Genomic DNA, 19903 nt, shown 5'->3' with positions numbered 1-19903 from the left:
CCAAAATCTTGAGCTCTAATTTATTCAGGTAGGCCCTTTCTTTCTTCCTGATGAATTCTGGCAGAGCTATAATCTTTCCTCTTAACACTGCTTTTGCTATGTCCCACAAGTTCTGGTAGCTCGTGTCCTCATTCTCATTTGTTTATGGAAATTTTTAATTTCCTCTTTGATTTCTTCCCTAAGCCAACGGTTGTTCATTACTTCCCTTAAAGAAAATATTTCCTTGCTGAGCTTCAGTCTGTTTGATCTATCGAGAAGTGACAAAGAAGTGTTGAAATCTCCTACTAGTATTGTGTTACTATCAATGTTTTTCTATAAGTCTATTAGAAGTTGTTTTAAAGTATTTTGCTGGTCTGTCATTAGGATCATATACATCGAGGAGGGTGAGTTTTTTCTGATGTACATATCCCATGATCATTAAGAAATGACATTCACTGTCTCTGATAACCTTTAGCTTGAAGTCCATGTGGTCTGATACTAGTATGGCCACTCCAGCTTTGCGGAGGTGATATTTTCCTGAAAACTTGTTTCCCAGCCTTTTACTTTTAGTCCATGGGTGCTTTGATTGTTCAGACATGTTTCTTGCAGGCAGCAGAATGTTGGGTTCAATTTTCTAATTCATCTTCCTATTCTGTGCCTCTGAATTGGCACATTTCATCCATTGACATTGAGAGAGATTGTTGTTTTGGGGATTTGTGCTCTCTTTATGTATAATTTTTGTACTTGTGGGGATTGTCTTAGCTTAAAGTATACTTGTTAATTCTTCTTGCAACAAATATATGGAATGCTTTACAAGTTTGCATTTTATCTCTGTGCAAGGACCATGCTCATCATTGTATCATTTCAATTTTAGTATATGTGTTACCAAACCTAGTAGGAGTAAATTTTTCCATATTTTTCGCTTCTTATTACTTTGAGTGTTGTCCTTCCTCACTCCTATGGCAGACAATGATTCCTAATCAAGGAATGTATTTCAAAGCAGCATGAATAATAAATAGATTTAGAATTTTAATGTCCCAGAAATAAAAATATGGTTTTTACTATATTATCGTTTACCATACCCTAGGCATCAGTTTTACAAAATAATTCTTTTGGAAGATGGTATATGAGTTTGTTTAATGTTGTTCCCTGAATCCTTCATTAAGGACATTAAAATAGAGCCTTTTGCTGTTCTCACCTCAGTCCTGTGTACACCTCCAGGTAAAGGTGAATGGTGTTGTCTGCACTTTGACCACCTTGAATGTATGTAGGATTTTTCTCCTGAAGGATGAGGTGAGGATCATATTGATGATTTCATTCCACCTTATTACAAGTTCAACTTGAACGGAAGGTGAGACTCATGAGACTCCTATAAAGGACAGAACAAAGGGTCTCAGTGAAGTTTAATGGCCAACTCATATTAACAACATAGATGACTCAAAGTAACCTGTGTGCATCTTTGTGTGTAGTGAGTTTCATATCTACTGATAGTGATTGTCAGTCATGACACATGGGCCAAACAGACCTGTAATTAAAAATCTAGTTCTCTGAGCAGAGTGGGGTCTCTGAGGTGATTGAACAAGTGTGTAGTAATTTATTGCTAAGCACATAAGTATTTTGAATGATGTGTACTTTTCAATCTAAAATTAATTCCAAATATGTCTAAAACGACAGTGTCCTGACCTCGCACCTGGCTTTCGTCACCGAGGCCCCTTGGAGGTGCCGGGGGTGAGTTTCCCTCACCGCCCTGATTAGAGCCCCGGCAGCTGAAGACCTCTGCAACCAGCCATAGCTACGCTTAAGACCACCCTTCCCAAGCTTGAAGGAGCCTCTTGCATGAAGGAACTGGAAGAGGAACCCAGATGTGCGGGACCGGGGGATGAGAACTCCATGGCTGCTCAGATCAAGACTGTGCCCCCTCCTTCCAAATCCCCCATCTTCTAATAATTAAGTGCTACAACCACGAACTGCTCCTGGATCCATGTAATGCCATCAATGGCCAACATCCAGAGACTGGATCTTATTTAGAAGACAGCAACTCTGATAGTCCAGTTCTCACTCTCAGAGAACCTGGTAGGCTTCTGTGAGTATTTTGCCCGCATGGCGGAGTCTTTGTTTCTGGTCACTGTTTCTTTTGAGGTACAGAAGCTGCTTAATTTAAGATAGTTCCCTTTGTTTATCTCTGTTTCCAGTTGCTTGGCAAGTGGCGTGTTATATTTGAAGATACCTTTAGCTTCAATGTTGTGGAGGGATTTGCCGACCTTGTCATCAATGAGCCTGAGGGATTCTGGTCTGATGTTGAGGCCTTTGAAACATTTTTATCTGACTTTTGTGTATGGTGTTAGGTAGAGGTCTGAGCCATTTTTTTTTTTGCATGTATCTGTCAAGTTTTTTCTGCACCGTTTGTTCAGAAGGACTCTCTTGATCCACTTCACATTTCTTGCTCCCTTATCAAAGATTAGATGATTATATATTTGAGGGTGTGTGTCAGTATATTCAATCCTTTTCCATTGGTCTGCAGCTCTGCCTTTGTTCCAGTACCATTCTGTTCTCATTATTATCGTTTGTAGTAGATTTTGAGGTTGGGGAAGGTGATGCCTCCATTGTCTTTTCTCCAAGAATTGCTTTAGCTATTCGTGTGCGTTTGTTGTTCCATGTGAATTTCAGGAGTGCTTGATCAATTTCTTTGAAGAATGTCATGGGTATCTTCATAAGGATCAAGTTGAATTTTTACAATGCTTCGTGAAGAATTGCCATTTTGACAATGTTAAATCTCCCATTCCATATGCAGTATATATGTTTCCATTTCCTCCTGTCTTTTTTAATTTCCTGATGTATAGGTCCTTTACCTCTTTAGTTAAGCTGATTCCAAGGTTCTTGATTTTCTGCGGCACGATTGTGAATGGGATTGCTTTTTCATGTCATTTTCTTCTCTCTCATTACTTGCATATAAAAAAGCCATAGACTTTTGGGTATTGAGTTTATAGCCTGCAATTTTACTATAAATGTCTATTGTCTCTGGGAGATTTTCGTAGAGATTTTAGTATTCCCTGAATATAGTATGATATCTTCTGTGAATAGTGAGAGATTATTTCTAAATTTCATACATGAAAAACCCTTAATATTTTTTTCTTATCTATTTTCTCTTCCAAGTACTTCTAGTACTACATTGAAGAGAAGTGCCAAAATGAATTTTTACTTAGCATATTCTGTCTGTAAATTTCTATGCTAAGAACGGTGGAAGAAACAGTGATATCTTAGTAATTTACAAGTAAATTATAAAGACAGATAATTTAAAAGAATTTCTTTGTATAAATTTCAAAATGTGTAGCTTTTATTAAATATATTAAGAATAAATTGTAGGTCTTGATTATACCATGAAGATTATTTTCCTGTTAGAAGTTACCCTTCTAAAATGCAATAAAGAGACACATTTTGAAAATGTTGATTATTCGTTAATTCATTCAATGAATGTTTGTAGTCTGGTTGTGCAGTGCCTGCAGGAAGTCAACCTGTACCCTCAGGTGAGTGCATCAACAGTCTGATGGTGTCTTCATGCTTCCCGATAACCTCAAATGGCCACTGTGCCTCTGGCTGGCTCCCAACAACTCAGGACTACGTTTCCCGAGAAATTAAATTCCCGAAAGATATGTGGGAGCCATGTTAACAAACCACCCCAGGCTCAGCTATACAAGCTAATGGATTGGTCTTGTTTCAGAGACCCATAGACATATCTGGAAGATATCAACAGCCACAGTTAACCTTGGACCTGCAAAAGGCTGAAGACACTAGGGTAAATCAGAGGGAGGCAGGTTAGTTTGGTGCCCACCCAACCAGAACCCAGTGCAGCCACTAGCTCCCACAATCCAAAATCGCCACCATGCTCTCCTCTGGTTTCCATCGTCTAAGGATGGCTCTCACTGAAATATAACAGCTGAAAATTCGGATATGCGGGTTTTGTGACTGAAATCTCCAGGCTTTCTCTGGGCAGGATGGGCATCCCACCCCCACTGCCCTGTACTTACGGAAGCCTCAGCAGTCATTTCCATACCTCAAAGCTACTCCAGGCTTACCTTCCTGATAAAAATGCTAAATTCCTTGAACAAACATGATGACCTCTTAGTACCTGTACGAGACCCTTAATGCACAAAATAAAAAGGAGACAGAGAGAAAGAATTAAAAAGCCTGCTATAGAGACACACTGGGGGTTGGGGTAGGGTGTTGGGGGATGGTTTTAGGGAACCAGGAATATTGGTTTTGGGAAATGTACACTAGAGGAGGGACTGATGTTGGATCGTTGTATGACTGGAAGCAAATTATGAATAGATTTGCAATGGTCTATCTCACAGATATTCAATAAAACATTAAAAATATATATCCTTCATTTGTACCTCAGAATACTGATGAAACTTTAAAACCCAGCATATCTATTTTTGTGTTCTCTGTAGGAAAAAAAATGTTACTCACCTGTGTGCCAATAGCTTGTAGAAAGCTAAACCCAAAGATATATCAATGACTGTCTTTGGCATGAATACTGTAATTTCAGCTATGTTATGTTTTAGAATCAGTTCATGGACAAAACGTCAAGAGGAGCAGTGGCAAAGTGCATCAATGTTGAATGGATAATGTTTCAGGAGCTTGCAAGGGAGATGGGAAGATTTGGCATGAGTAAAGGGAAGAAACAGAAGAGTGAAGTACTAATAAGTATCATGAGAAAAATGCAAGGGAGGACATTTACTGGCAAGTGTCACACTCTGTTGAGATTTTGGTGAGGATAAGTATTAGAAAGTATCTTTCCCATTTAGTGGTAAAAAGGTAACTTTGATGGGTGTATTTAAAATTTACTTTAACGATTAGAATTACCAAGAGATACAAAGTTACAAAGTTGCTCATAATTGAGTTTCAGTCATCTAATGTTCTAGAACCTTTCCAGTATATTGGGGCATTTTTGAAGGAATATCCCTGGTGCGAAGACTAGGGCATCTGAATCTTAACACATTTCACCAAATATATGATCTGTACTCACATGATTTACACTGTCTCCCCTGCTCTTTGATTTATGTTTTCATGGAATATTTCCTTGTGAACCTCACCTCAAGTGAGGCTCCCTAATTAAGACAAGTACATGTTTCTGGGGCACTACATATTTTTTGGTTGCTGGGAGAGTCTCTAAAGCAATGCTCAGGAGGTGTGGGGGCCCCACAGACAATTTTCAGAAAACGTGGCCATGGTGCTTGGGGTCCTCTGAGGCTATACAGCCTTTGATACTCTGGCAATCAGGTGGTGCTGGGAGTCAAATTGAGTGCATGTGAGACAAGTTCCATAAGCACTACACTATCTCTTGCAGCCCTGGGTATTAGATTTATGTCATCATTCTGAGGTCCTCCCTTTTGTCAGAAAGCAGAGACTTGTGCAGGAGAAAGTGGAAGAGACTTTAGGGTTTAGCTAGGTTGACTGAGTAGCTGGTGATACCATTAAGATTGGAACATAAAGTAAAAATAAAACAAGAGCCCCGTGCCTTTTCCCGCTGAACTCGACACCCTCCACAGGGGTACACCTGCGGACAACACCTGCAGCAGCTCCTTTGGACTATCCATCACCTAATCATCCCTCCCCTCCAGGTGGGTAGAGGGAGCACAAGCCAGGTTCAACACTCCTCCACTCCTCACCCCCAGCCCCTCACCTTTTCCTGCAGAACTGGACACCCTCCTGCAGGGGACACCTGAGGCAGCTCCATGGGATTTTTCATTGCTCCTCCTACATTCCAGGATCCTGGGTGGGAGTGACCCTGGGATGGGCCAGGGGCGTGACCACCATATAGGGAGCGTTTCCTCCCAGAAGTGGGCGTGGCCTTCTCCTGGGTGTCCAGCCCCAGTTATATTTCCCAATCTGGGCTCTCAGGACTTTCATCTCTCACTTTGTCGCCTAATACCGACTAAAAATTTCTGACCACCTCTACTAGAATACAACAACATCCCACTCGCCTACTCCATTTATAACAAAAGACCTGTATGAAATGTGCTGTACAAGCTCAAAACTAAAAAGTACCTCCTCCAAAGCGCAAATCTCCACCACAAGGAGAATATGAAGAAAAGAATCCCGAATCCCCAACCGAGGTTTTCCACAATTGCACTCTCTTTGATAAAGAATTCCAGGATAAAATGCAGAAGGTGTTCAAGGACCTACTCAAAGAGAAAATGGAAGAGATATCCAAAGACTAAAAGAAGAAATGAAAAAAACAATAGAAAAGAGAGCCAAGAAAATACAGGAAGAAAAGAGAACAGAATTTTAAAAAGCTACAAAAAGAAGATTCACAAATAAAGGATTCAGTGGATGAAATTAAAAAGTTAGTAAGTGCCCATAGCAATAGGATAAGTGCAGCTGAAGTTAGGATCAGCGAGCTTGAAGGTGAGCAACAGAAATCCCACTGGGAAGAACAAGCAATAGCAAAAGACCTCAAAATGGCTCTAAGGAGAATCAGAGACCAAGGGAATGACGCCAAGATGAACAACATTAGAATCATTGGAGTACCAAAAGGACAGGGAAACAACCCCAATGAAAAAGCTAGAGTAAAAGAAACCATTGCTGAAAAGTTCCCAGAGTTAAGGAAAGCCGACATCCAGATCCAAGGAGCCAGAAGGGTACCAGCTTAAGGAGACCCCAGAAAAAACACTCCAAGCATATCATAGTCAGAACGATGGATGCTGTGGACAGAGACACAATATTACAAGCAGCAAAGTCAAAGAAGGAAATTACATACAAAGGAGAACCCCTTAGATTCACAGCAGACCTATCAGTGGAAACCCTCAAAACCGAAGGCAATGGTTGTATATAGTGAAAAAATTCAAAGAAATGAACGCCTCACCGAGAATACTCTATCCAGCAAAACTCTCACTCAAATTCGATGGAACGATACACCACTTTTTAGATAAACACAAACTCAGCAACTTCATACACTCAAAACCAAATCTAAAAGAAGAACTAAAGGGGCTCCTGTAAGAAAAGAAGAAAAACACGTGTAAACACAAACAACTCCTACAGGAAGATGGCACAAAACCCTATGACAATACTCTCCCTTAATGTCAATGTCTAAATGCACCTACTAAGAGACACAGAGTGGCAAAATGGATCCAGAAACTGAAACCAGCATTCTGCGTTCTACAAGAAACTCATCTGAACAATCAGAGCAAACACAGACTCAAAGTGAAAGGATGGAAAACAATCCTGCAAGCAAACAGCTCCTTCACAAAAGCTGGGATGGCCACACTAGTATCCGACAACATTAATGTCAGGCTGAAAAAGATTAGAAGGGACAGCGAAGGCCACTTTCTCTTCATCAAGGGATACATACAACAGGAAGAAATCATACTCTTAAATGTATAAGTACCTAATGAAGGAGCAGCTAGATACTTAAAACAACTGCTAACAGATTTTAAAGAGGACAGTGCTAGCAACACAATAGTAAATGGAGACTTCAACATCACCTTATCACCTCTGGATAGATCAAGAAGAACAAAACTCAGCAAGGAAACATTGGCTTTGAATGAAGAAATAGAAGAGAAAGGACTTATAGACCTATACAGGGCTTTACACGCCCCAAAGAAAGAATACACTTTCTTCTCCAGTGCTCCTGGAACATTTTCCAAAATCGACTATGTGCTAGGCCACAAAACATACCTCAATAGAATCAGGAAGATAGAAAGAGTATCAACAATCTTTTCAGACCATGATGCACTGAGGATAGATGTGAATCACACACAGACACGGACAACCAAATCGAACACCTGGAAACTAAACAAGTCACTGCTGAACAATGTGTGGGTCAGGAAGGACGTCAAGGAAGAAATCAAATGATACCTGGAAACAAATGAGAACGAAGACACGAACTACCAGAGCTTATGGGATGCAGCTAAACCCCTATTAAGGGGAAAATTCATAGCTCTGCAAGCATATCTACGGATGGAAGAAAAGATGCACTTAAGCAACTTATTTCACAGCTCAAGTTCTTATAAAAGGATCAAGAAAAGGAGCCTACATCGGGCAGAAGGAAAGAGATCATAAAACTTAGAGCAGAAATCAACGACATGGAAACCTAAGAAACAATCCGAAAGATCAATGAAACCAAGGGCTGGTTCTTTGAGAAAATAAACAAGATAGATAAACCACTAGCAACACTCACAAAGAAACAGAGAGAGAGAAAACTAATAAACCGAATCAGAAATAAAAATGGAGATATCACAATGGAAACCAAAGAAATTCAAAAGATCATCAGAGACTACTTTGAAAGTCTGTATGCCAAGAAAAAAGAGAAGTTAGAAGAAATGGATAAATTCCTGGATTCCTATAATCTCCCAAAAATGAGTCAAGAGGATATAAAATACCTGAATAGACCTAGTCATAAAAATGAAATTGAAACAGTAATCAAAATTCTTCCCAAAAACAAAAGCCCAGGTCCAGATGGATTCACTACCGAATTTTTCCAAACATTTAAAGAGGATCTACTGCCCGTCCTTCTCAAACTTTTCCAGGAAATTGAAAAAACAGAAACTCTCCCAAACAGTTTCTATGAATCCCATATCTCTCTAATGCCAAATGGAAACTAAGACACCACGAGAGAAGAAAACTACAGGCCGATATCACTGATGAACACGGATGAGAAAATTCTGAACAAAACACTAGCAAGGAGAACTCAGCAGCTCATCAAAAAGATCTTACACCATGACCAAGTGGGATTCATCCCGGGGATGCAAGGATGGTTTAACATTCGGAAATCAATCAACATAATCCATCATATCAACAAAAGATAAAAATCATATGATCATATCAATAGATGTAGAGAAAGCAATTGAGAAGATCCAGCATCCGTTTATGATGAAAACCCTCGCAAAATTGGGGATAGAGGGGACTTACCCCAATATAGTTAAAGCCAGCTACCACAAGCATACAGCAAGCATCATCCTCAATGGGGAAAATCTGAGAGCGTTCACCCTAAGATCAGCATCGAGATAAGGATTCCGACTCTCTCAACTGCTGTTGAACATAGTACTGGAAATACTAGCAATAGCAATTAGGCAAGCAAAAGAGATTAAGGCCATCCAAATGGGAAAGGTAGAAATCAAGCTCTCACTATTCGCAAATGATATGATACTATACTTAAAGAACCCTAAAAACTCTACCAAGAAACTCCTAGAAATGATAGACTCGAGAGTAAATTTACAGGTATAAAATAAATACCTAAAAGTTCATGGCTTTACTATACACAAATACTGAGAGAGAAGAAAATGACAAGATGAAAACAATCACATTCACAATTGTGTGCCAGAAAATCAACTACATAGGAATTAGTTTAACTAATGAAGTAGAGGAACTGTACAAAGAAAACTACAAAACGCTGCTTCTTGAAATAAAAGAGGAAGCGAGGAAATGGAAAAATATCCCCTGTTCATGGATCTGGAGAATTTATATTGTCAAAATGGCAATACATCCAAAAGCACTGTACAAATTCAATGCGATCCCTATTAGGTTATGCATGACATTCTTCAAAGAATTGGAGCAAACTCTGCTGAAATTTATATGGAACAATAAGCCCCCCACGAAGAGCTAAAGCAATTCTTGGTTAAAAGAAAATGGGAGGAATTAACCTCCCGAACCGTAAACTTTACTAAAAGTAGTAATAATTAAAACAGCATGATACTGGAACAAAGGTAGAGCTGCAGAGCTATGGAACGGGGTTGAATATACTGACATCTCCCCTCAAACATATGACCATCTAATCTTTGAAAAAGGGGCAAGAAATGCGAAGTGGAGTAAGGAAAGTCTTTTCAACAAATGGTGCTGGCAAAACTGGATGACTACATGCAAACTACTGGGCTTCGATCTCTGCCTAACACAATGTACAAAAGTAAGATGAAAATGGATCAAAGACCTAAACATCAGACCGGAACCCATAAGGTACTTTGAAGACAAAGTTGGCAAAACCCTCCATGACATTGAAGCTAATGGTATCTTCAAGGATGTCACGTCACTGGCCAAGCAAGTGGGAATATCTTAAACTAAGAAGCTTCTGCACCTCAAAAGAAACAATGACTAAAATACAGAGATAGTCTACAGAATGAGGAAGGATATTCTCCAAATACACATCTGAGAAGGGGTTGATATCATATATATACAAAGTACTGATTGAACTCCACAAGAAGAAAACATCCAACCCCAACAAAAAGTGGGGCAACGAAATCAACAGAGACTTAATCAACGAAGAAATCCGAATGGCTAAAAGGCACATGAGAAAGTGCTCTACATCTTTAATCATCAGGGAGATGCTGATCAAAACAACAATGAGATATCATTTCACACCACAGACACTGGCCCACATTCAAAAAAACAAAGGCAACCTTTGTTGGCATGATGTGGCGACAAAGGGACCCTCCTTCACTGCTGGTGGTAATGCTGACTGGCTCAACCCTTTCGGAAAACAGTAGAGATGATTCTCACAAAATTAGAATTTGAGCTCCCATTTGACCCAGCAATACCACTCCTTAGAATATACCTCGGAGAAGCAAAAAAGTATAGTCGAAGTGACCCCTGCACTTATTTTTTCATTGCAGTACTATTTACAATAGCTAGAATATGGAAAAAAACCCGATTGCCTGAGAATAGATGACTGGTTACAGAAACGTTGGTACATCTACACAGTGGAGTACTATGTAGCAGTTAGAAAAAAATGAAGTCATGAAATTTACTTACAAGTGGTACTGTATGGAAAATATTATGCTAAGTGAAATGAGTCAGAAAGAGAGGGACACATATAGAAAGACTGCATTCAACTGGATAACATAAAGTAGCAAACTAAGAGAATAACACCAAGAACAGCTGTGATAAATACCAGGTTCTTCACTCCATGGCTTAGGTACCAGCCTCACACTCTAGGGGTAAAGGCAGCTCAGATAGAGAAGGGAGCACCAAAAAAAGGTCGTTGAGAAGATCCATCCAGAATGGGAGATGCATGCTGACAGCAGTCTATAGACAGAACATGATTGCCACCCTAAGTCTCTCCTATAGATTATAGCACCAAAAAGGAGAGATAGAAGAAAAGGGAGTGCCCTGCCGCAAAGGCAGGGCAGGATGGGGGATAGGGGGTGTGAGGGATACTGGGAATGGTAAGGGCGAAGAATGGGCTCTGGTGTTGTGGTGGGTACTCAATCATTGTATAACTGAAACCCAAGCACACAACTTTTAAGTCCACAACTGTAACTCATGTTGTTTTAATAAAACAAAACAAAACAAAATAAAACAAGAGAAAGGTCTAACAATAGCAAACAGGACTGTAGTACTCAAAACATTTGGAAACAGGAACATTGGCAAGTATTTTTAAATAAGCATCCAGGAGAGAATGTAGCATTGTGAGTGAGCAAATCTACTGTATGGATTAATCTCATCCTTCGAAATGGAAAATGACAAAGTGTTACAGTTACAAATTTTCAAATAAGATATATACGATCTACTTTTTGCTGTGTTTCTATGCTTTGCCAAGTATGATTCTAATTTTTAAATTTACTTTAATAATTAAAACAGTATTTGCCTGCATTAATCATTTTAATTAATGTTTTATTGAAATGTTTTTAAAATTATTAAAAATGTATTATTAAAATGTCATTTTAAAAAACAAACATATAGTCCAAACAGCTATTGCAGTATGTAGAGGGTGTATACCTTGTATGCAGCTAACCTGAGCTCAGTCCCCAGAACCCTGAGCCTGCCAGGAGTGATCTCTGGATACAGAGTGGGAAGTGAGCCCGGAGCACATCTAGGTGCACTCCCCTCCCCACAAAAAAGGAAGAAAAGAAAAACATATAAATGATTCTTGAGTAACATAGAGAATAAGAGTGCTAACTCCTATATAACTTTTGAAAATCATCAAATTTAAGAGATAGTCTGCTATTGGCCAAGAAGGTGGTTTTTTAAAATACAAATTATCGACCATCTACCTTCACTCCCATTCCTTCCCATTCCAGTCGTCGCATGATGTTCTCAAGGGTGGCACTGAAGAGTTTCGGTGAAATGGTATCACCCTGCCGCACCCCTCTCTTGACATCAAGGATTACTTCTTTGTAGAATGGTGAGATCCTGGTAGTGAATCCGCAATACCGCTCACGGAGGATCCTGATGTATTGGGCTTGAATGCCCTGATTGGCTAGGGCTTCAATGACTGCTTCCGTCTCAACAGAATCAAAAGCCATTTTAAATCAATGAATGTTAAACAGAACGGCATCTTGAACTCCCGAGAAACCTCAATGAGCTTGGTTATCGTGTGGATATGGTCGATGGTGCTGAATCCTTTGCGGAACCCTGCTTGCTCGTATGGTTGTCCTTCATCTAGTGTTCTGCCAATCCTATTTAGGATGACTCGAGTGAACAACTTGGAGATGACAGACAATAGGCAGATCTGGCGATAGTTGCCAATGTCATGGATGTCTCCCTTCTTGAACAGTAGTACGGTCCTGCTGGTTTTCCATTGGGACGGACCCTTGCATTCAGACAGGTAGCAAGTGAAGAGCCAAGCCAGTGTATTGATGAGTACTGATGGCAGGTTCTTCAGGTGTTCAGGTCTGACCTTGTCTGGGCCAGGTGCTGTTTGTTTCTTTACCAACAAAATGGCGTGTCGGATTTCGGAAGGGAGAACGTTGGGAACAACATATCCATCCTGTGGAATTTGGTATGTCAGCAAGTGGACATGGCTATGGAAGAGATTTGAGTAGAAGTCATGGATAATCTTCTACATTGCCATTCTGGAGGATTTGTTTGATCCATCAGGACGTCGGAGGGCAGTCATCTTGGTCTTATAGTTGGCGAAGGACAGTCGGGCGTTACGAATACTTTTCCCGGCTTCTGCCGCATCTACCAGTACTTCTGCTCTTCTCTCTTTGAGGTCTTCCTTGTTCGCATCTCTGCACTGCTTTGCGAGCTTGGACATTAGCTTGTGGTTGCCTGAGGCATACGCCAAACCATGCTGGCGAATTAGCTCAAGATTTTTCGAAGATAGGCGATTTTTTGTGGCTTTCTCTCTTGGCGTTCCTCGCACATTCATGGAGGTGCTGAACCAGTGGATTGTATTCTTCGTCAATGTTGTCAACAATGGCATCTTCCCATGTTGCCGCAATAGTACCAAAGAGTTCCCAGTTGGTGGTCATTCTGGGAGTTCTCTTTTTAACTTTGCAGCCCTTTCTCCCCGCTCTGTGAAGTAGAATTTTGCACGAAGGAGACGGTGATCCGATCCCGTTCGAAATTTTGGGACAACAGCAACTTCAGTCAGGCAAAACCATTGATTGAATATGATGTGGTCTATTTCGTTGTGGAATCGTCCACCGGGAGACTCCCCTGTCCATCATTTAGATTCTGCCTTCTGGAACTGTGAGTTACCATGAATGGTCTTGGTCAACATGATGAACTCAGACAGTCTCTCACCCTGTTTGTTTCATTCTAGGCCATGGGTCCCGATGTGAAGTTCTTCAGCTGATCTTCTCAGTCCTATCTTGGCATTAAAATCACCCACAATGTTCTTGTAGAAGGTGTGGTCTTCTTTATTGAACTCCTCTAGCTCCATGTAGAACTTCTCGATTTCTCTTTCATCATAATGAGATGTTGGTGCGTAGACAACGAAGATAGTGTGGTCTGTAAACCTGTAAATTTGATACATTTAAAAATTTATAATGGATTTTACAATAGTCTTTCAATTATGTATTTACATTAGTCCATATGCAAGCATGATTTTTAAAAAATAAATTTTAGTGACAATAAAATTTTGGTGTTTTTCATAATTGTAATGATTTACTGCTCAGTCTATATTGATGTGAACATTTTTATCTATTTGTCTAATTTTCTGATTGTTTATTTAAGATCAGTAGTTAACAGCTAACTTACCGATGACTGATTTTGTGGCTCAGGGCTAAAGCACTTGGCTTGCGTGTATGAAACTTTGGGTTGGCCTCCTGCAAGGCAAATGCCCTACCCACTGTGCTGCAAAAGTTATATAAAATATACTAATAATAAGACCTAATGATGTTGGTGAACAGTGCAATATAAATGATTATTTAGTAATTTTCTTGATTTGTTAATGAAATGTGTAAGCTCTTGAGTATAATGGGAGTATTTTTCTAACGTAAGAGTCTGAGGAAGGTGAAACTTTTATAACTGTCCTGTAGGATTCCATCTCCCTAGCCTGCTTCATTCTACCTCTCTCTCTATCCAATCCAGTCTTCTTCTTGGGAATCTGATCTCCTGATTGGCTAGCCTCTACCTTTCAACTGCCTAATATATGACATCATTCTCGCACCCAACCAACCACCAACTGGTAGAATCTTGGGGTTGGTACCGCTTGACCTTGAGCCTGGAAGTTGGTGGCGGAAAGAGATGGTCCTAGGAGAGTTAATGGGGTGATGGATGGATGGGAAGGAAACCGGGAAGGGTAGGGAACTGGACAGCTGGTCATCAGCATGGGAGATTTGGTAGATGTTTTCTAAATACTTTAACATGCTTTTCGTAAATGATAAGCAAAACAAAAGTACGAAAATAAGATAGGTTCCAAAGAAGAGGTTACATATAAGACCGAGAGAGCTGAAAGGGCTGGCATTCTTTCTGGAGCTTTCAATCATACCATTTACTAAAGATGGTATTTTCACATCACTTAGCTGTGGAGAGGAATAGTGAGAAACAGAAGGCCACCAGAAAAGCAAACTGGATAACCACCTTTCATAAATGCCAGGTGAAATGTGTTCAAATGTATCCCAAGTGCAAGTGGGTTAACAGGAAAATATATTTCACTAAGTCTGCTTGGTACCAGTAACTACTTTGGTGGAAATGGAGAAAAACAAATGCAGTTTCTGACAGACGTGAGTCTAAACTGCTAATCAATTTTCCCAGGAAAGGGTAGTTTAATGGCTGTGAACAGAAAAACTTGAAAAGTGTTTTGCTACTTTTCATGTATGGCTAGAGGAAAATGATCCCAGTCAACTCTCAAAACTAACAAGCTTCAACTCCCTTGAAGGAAAGTTGTATTCAGTGAGGAAAAAGTGCTGGGAGAAAAGTCTGAAATGATGGGAAAAGAAACAATAAGTTCAAAAGGAAGGACATGAAACTTGGGTTCCTCTGAAAACAAAGCTTGAAACCACAAGATCTGGTGATCACACGATTTACTGGGAATGGGATCTGTGGAGGATAGGAGTGATATCAGGGATGTGAACAAGGAACATCCAAGTTAAGGAAGACTTAGCTAGCTGATTACCCCATGGGCAACATGGTTCAAAGACTACCAGAACTTACCAAGGAATTTACTTTAATTTTCTTTCTTTTATATGGTCACTTACAACATGTATTCTTTGCCTTCTTCAAACACAAATTGCAAATTGTTTTAATTATTAAAAATGTTTTATTAACATGTCATTATTAAAAAGAAACATATAGGCCAAAGAGCTAGTGCAGTATGTAGAGGGTGTTTACCTTGTATGCAGCTAACCTGAGCTTAGTCCCCAGATCCCTGTCCCTGCCAGGAGTGATCTCTGGATAGAGTTAGAAGTGAGCCCAGAGCACATCTGGGTGTGCTACCCTCCCACAAAAAAGGAAGAAAAGAAAAGAAAAACATATAACTGTTTCTTGAGTAACATAGAGGTTAAGGGTGCCAACTGCTATATAACATTTGAAAACCCCCAAATTTAAGAGATAGTCTGCTGTTGACCAAGAAGATGGTTTTTTAATAATATTTACTCACATTGTTTGCACGTAATGCTATTTGTGGCCTGTAAGTCTGTAAATTTTGATACATTTTAAAAAAATTATAATGGATTTTATAATGGACTTTATAATGAATTTGTATTTTATAGTAATAAGTGATAAATTGTATTTCTGTTTTTGTGGGGTATTTGGGCCATAGTATGTGGTGCTTGGGACTTCTGACTCTGTGCTCAAGTGTCATTCCTGGTGATGCCAGCCATTAAGTTCAGTTGACTGTGTAGATGGTAAGTGCTTTAACCCCTCTACTAATTCCGGGGGGCCAATCAAATAAATTATCTGCATATATTTTATACATGCATGGCATACTTTGTCTTAGATTTTTTGTATTTCTAGGATATATTGATCGTTTTTAATTATTTTACATCAATACCAACCTCCAAAAAAGTCTCAAAATATAATTATTGACAAAAAATCATATAGAGGTCCAAATTTGTATTGTTCATGGGATAACTATATTAAGGAGAAAATAGAACCACAATAAACATACAAGTAAAATGAAGGTACATTTCTTTGGAATCTTTCAATTATGTATTTATATTTGTATATATACAAGTATAATCTTTGAAAAATAAATCTCAGATACTATAACATTTTATTGAGTTTTTTATAATTGCAATGTTTTATTGCTAAGATGATATTGTTGTGAACATATATATCTATTTGTCTACTTTTCTGATTGTTTACTTAAGATCTGATATTAAAAGCTAACTTACTAGGGCTCGAGCGATAGCACAGCTGGTAGGATGTTTATCTTGCAAGCGGCCGACCTGGGTTCAATTCCCAGCATACCATATGCTTCCCTGAGCACCGCAAGGGGTAATTCCTGAGTGTACAGCCAGGAGTAATCCCTGTGCATCGCGAAGTGTGACCCAAAAAGAAAAAAAAAGCTAACTTACTTATGACTGGGTATGTAGCTCAGGGCTAAAGCACTTGGCTTGCAAGTATGAAATTTTGGGTTCTATTCCTCACACTATAGAAAAAAAAACCAAAATAACTAACTATGGTTGAAAATATATCTCAGTGGTAAAATATTTGCCTCACATTTGTGAGGTTATGGGTTTGATCCCTGAATTTCCATATACGCTCACAAAAGCTAATTTACTTAAAGAATATTAAACTGCTTAAACCCAAGTACATATTGCCATACTATTATACAGATTTAATTCTCAATAAAATAACTTGAAAAGGTCTATTTTTAGCATCTTTGCTAGGAAAAGATGTTACCTGAATTTTAAATGTTTGTAATTTGGGGACACATTTTAATTTGTCATTTTATTTTGTGCTCTTTGTTTACTAGTGAGCTTGAAAATTGCTCTTGTGTTATTTTTTCTATACAAGTTTAATAGCTAAATATTGATTTATTTCACAGCAGTAATTTATTAAAAACATTCATCATTTGCCTATCATATTAATTGCCATTAGTTGTTTGTTTTGCTTGTTTTTTGATCACTTAATTTACTTTTTATCTTTTCTTTCAGATTGTAAGATTTTCACACAAATGAGCATATGTTTTTCTTTATATTCTACAGTTTTAGATTGAGAACAACTGTTTGTTTTGTAAAATAAGATACTTGTGCATTTACAATTTCTTCTCATTATTTTTACATTTTAACACATCTCGATTCATCTACAATTTGTCATAGTAAGTGTTGTCATATTGAAAGAAACCATCATTATTTTCAATCATAGCACTGTAGCACTATCCTCCCGTGGTTCGTCCATTTGCTTGAGTGGGCACCAGTAACTTCTTACAACAGATTGTGAGACTTGTTGTTACTGGTTTTGGCCTATTGAATACGTCATGGGTAGCTTGCCAGGCTTTTGCTATGAGGGCAAGATATTCTGGGTATCTTGCCGGGCAGAGGAATCGGAATCAGGGTTGGCCTCCTGCAAGGCAAATGCCCTACCCGCTGGATGTAAACGTTATATAAAAATACTAGGAATACCGAATGTTGTTTCTTTAACAATGCAATAAAAATGATTATTTAGTAATTTTCTTGATTTATTAAAGAAATATGTAAGCTCTTGAGTATAATGGGAGTAGTTTTCTAACACAATAGTCTGAGGAATTTGAAACTGTTATAACTGTTTTGTAGGATTCCATCTCCCTAGCCTGCTTCATTCTACCCCTCTCTCTTATCCAATCCGGTCTTCTTCTTGGGAATCGGACCTCCTGATTGGCTAGCCTCTACCTTTCAACTGCCTACTTTATGACATCATTCTCCCACCAAACCAACTACCAACTGGTAGAACCTTGGGGTTCCCTTGCGGTTGTTTGTAAAAAATTTGAATCATCCTGGCAAGTGACCAGTAACCAATGACCAATCACCATTGACCAGTCATCTGTACTGGACACTTGTGATCTTAAGCCGCTGCAGTTTACTGACTTACTCTCATACTGTCTCCTCTTCTCGTCTACCTTTCATCGGTATTTCCTCTTCTCTGACCATGTCAGGTAAGGAATAATACTTTTCAAAGCTTTTCATTAGATTTATCATCTCTAAGCTTAGCAGTCTAGTAAAAACAACATGTACTAGTGAAAGAAAGTATTCAAGTTGAATTTTATAAGCCTCATTTTAGTTGACTTTGACATTTGCTGTGTGATTTTAGACATTGGCTTTCTTTCTCTCACATACAAACGGTTTTTCCTCATTGATTACATTATATTTTAGACATATTTATGAGCTCAAATACAAACATATATTTGTGTTGATTCTCTGTGTTTCTTTTTATTTTTAATCGTGTATTTTACATAATATCCTTTGAAAAAAGCAAATCAGAGAGAGTATTTTTACAGAAAAAGAAAATGTAGATGCTGTGGAATCCTGCTGAAATATACTCGCATGTTTTCTCTGTAATGGTCTCTCCTCTTGTATTTATACCTCAGTATTTTAAATATAGTGCTATTACACAGTAATAATCATTTATCTTTGAGTTTTCTATTTAAAACAGGTAATAAGAAAATTTGGGGAATGGGGAAGGTGTGGAGTGCTGAGCGATAGGGAGGCAAGCCCTCAAAGGTAAGAAAGTTTGGGATCACTTTCATCAAACATTGACCAATCGAAACCAAGACGATATGAGGGAGAATAAAAAAGGAAAGAAAGAATGAAAGAATATGGACGGCAATTATCATTCATTTCATTTCATCATCCTGTTAATCGTCGATTGCCTCGAGCAGGCCCCAGTAACGTCTCTTTCATCCTAGCCCTGAGATTATATTCAGGGCTCTTTAGGAGAATGAGACCCATCATTGTTACTGGTATTTGGCATATTTGGTAGGCCACGGGGAGTTTGCCAGACTCTGCCCTGTGGGCAGGCTACATTCGACAGCCTGCAAGTTTGTCCAAAGTAGGAATGAGATAATAAGATATCGCGCGGCCGCGAATGCGGCCGCGCGGTTCCGGGATCTGGATTTTATAGTCTCTGAGTCTTGGCCGCTGATGGGATTACACGACGCCAGGGGGCCAGGTGGTGGGTGTGACCCCCGCCTACTGGAATTTGGAGGATCTGGGTGGAAGATGCTCGACTCCAATTCGAGTAGGCTTGGAGGTCTCGGCCCCGGAACCCGCGTGGCTTTGTCCCTCTGCCAGTACCTTCAGGTGTGCGGAGAGTGGTCTCAGCATGGTGGTGGCTGGTCCTGGAGGTCTCCGGCTGCCGTAGCCCTGGCCGGGGCGGGGAGGAAAGCTCAACCTGCTCCCCTCCAAGGGACTCCGGGAAGGAACACCGAGGCGCGGGGGCAGAGACTGCACTGCTCTCGTCCGGGATCTGGATTTTATAGTCTCTGAGTCTTGGCCGCTGATGGGATTACACGGCGCCAGGGGGCCAGGTGGTGGGTGTGACCCCCGCCTACTGGAATTTGGAGGATCTGGGTGGAAGATGCTCGACTCCAATTCGAGTAGGCTTGGAGGTCTCGGCCCCGGAACCCGCGTGGCTTTGTCCCTCTGCCAGTACCTTCAGGTGTGCGGAGAGTGGTCTCAGCATGGTGGTGGCTGGTCCTGGAGGTCTCCGGCTGCCGTAGCCCTGGCCGGGGCGGGGAGGAAAGCTCAACCTGCTCCCCTCCAAGGGACTCCGGGAAGGAACACCGAGGCGCGGGGGCAGAGACTGCACTGCTCTCGTCCGGGATCTGGATTTTATAGTCTCT

General features: G+C 39.9%; 1 pseudogene; it reads right to left on the bottom strand.

Annotated features, from left to right (window-relative positions):
* Positions 1-773: 773 nt before the first annotated feature.
* LOC130037165 (uncharacterized) lies at positions 774-870 on the bottom strand (annotated as a pseudogene).
* Between the last annotated feature and the right edge of the window lie 19033 nt (positions 871-19903).

This window comes from Sorex fumeus, unplaced genomic scaffold (genome assembly GCF_029834395.1).
Source record: "Sorex fumeus unplaced genomic scaffold, SorFum_2.1 ptg000070l, whole genome shotgun sequence".
NCBI lineage: Eukaryota > Metazoa > Chordata > Mammalia > Eulipotyphla > Soricidae > Sorex > Sorex fumeus.
The sequence above is the reverse complement of the archived record's forward strand: the minus strand, read 5'-3'. Positions and strand labels throughout refer to the sequence as shown.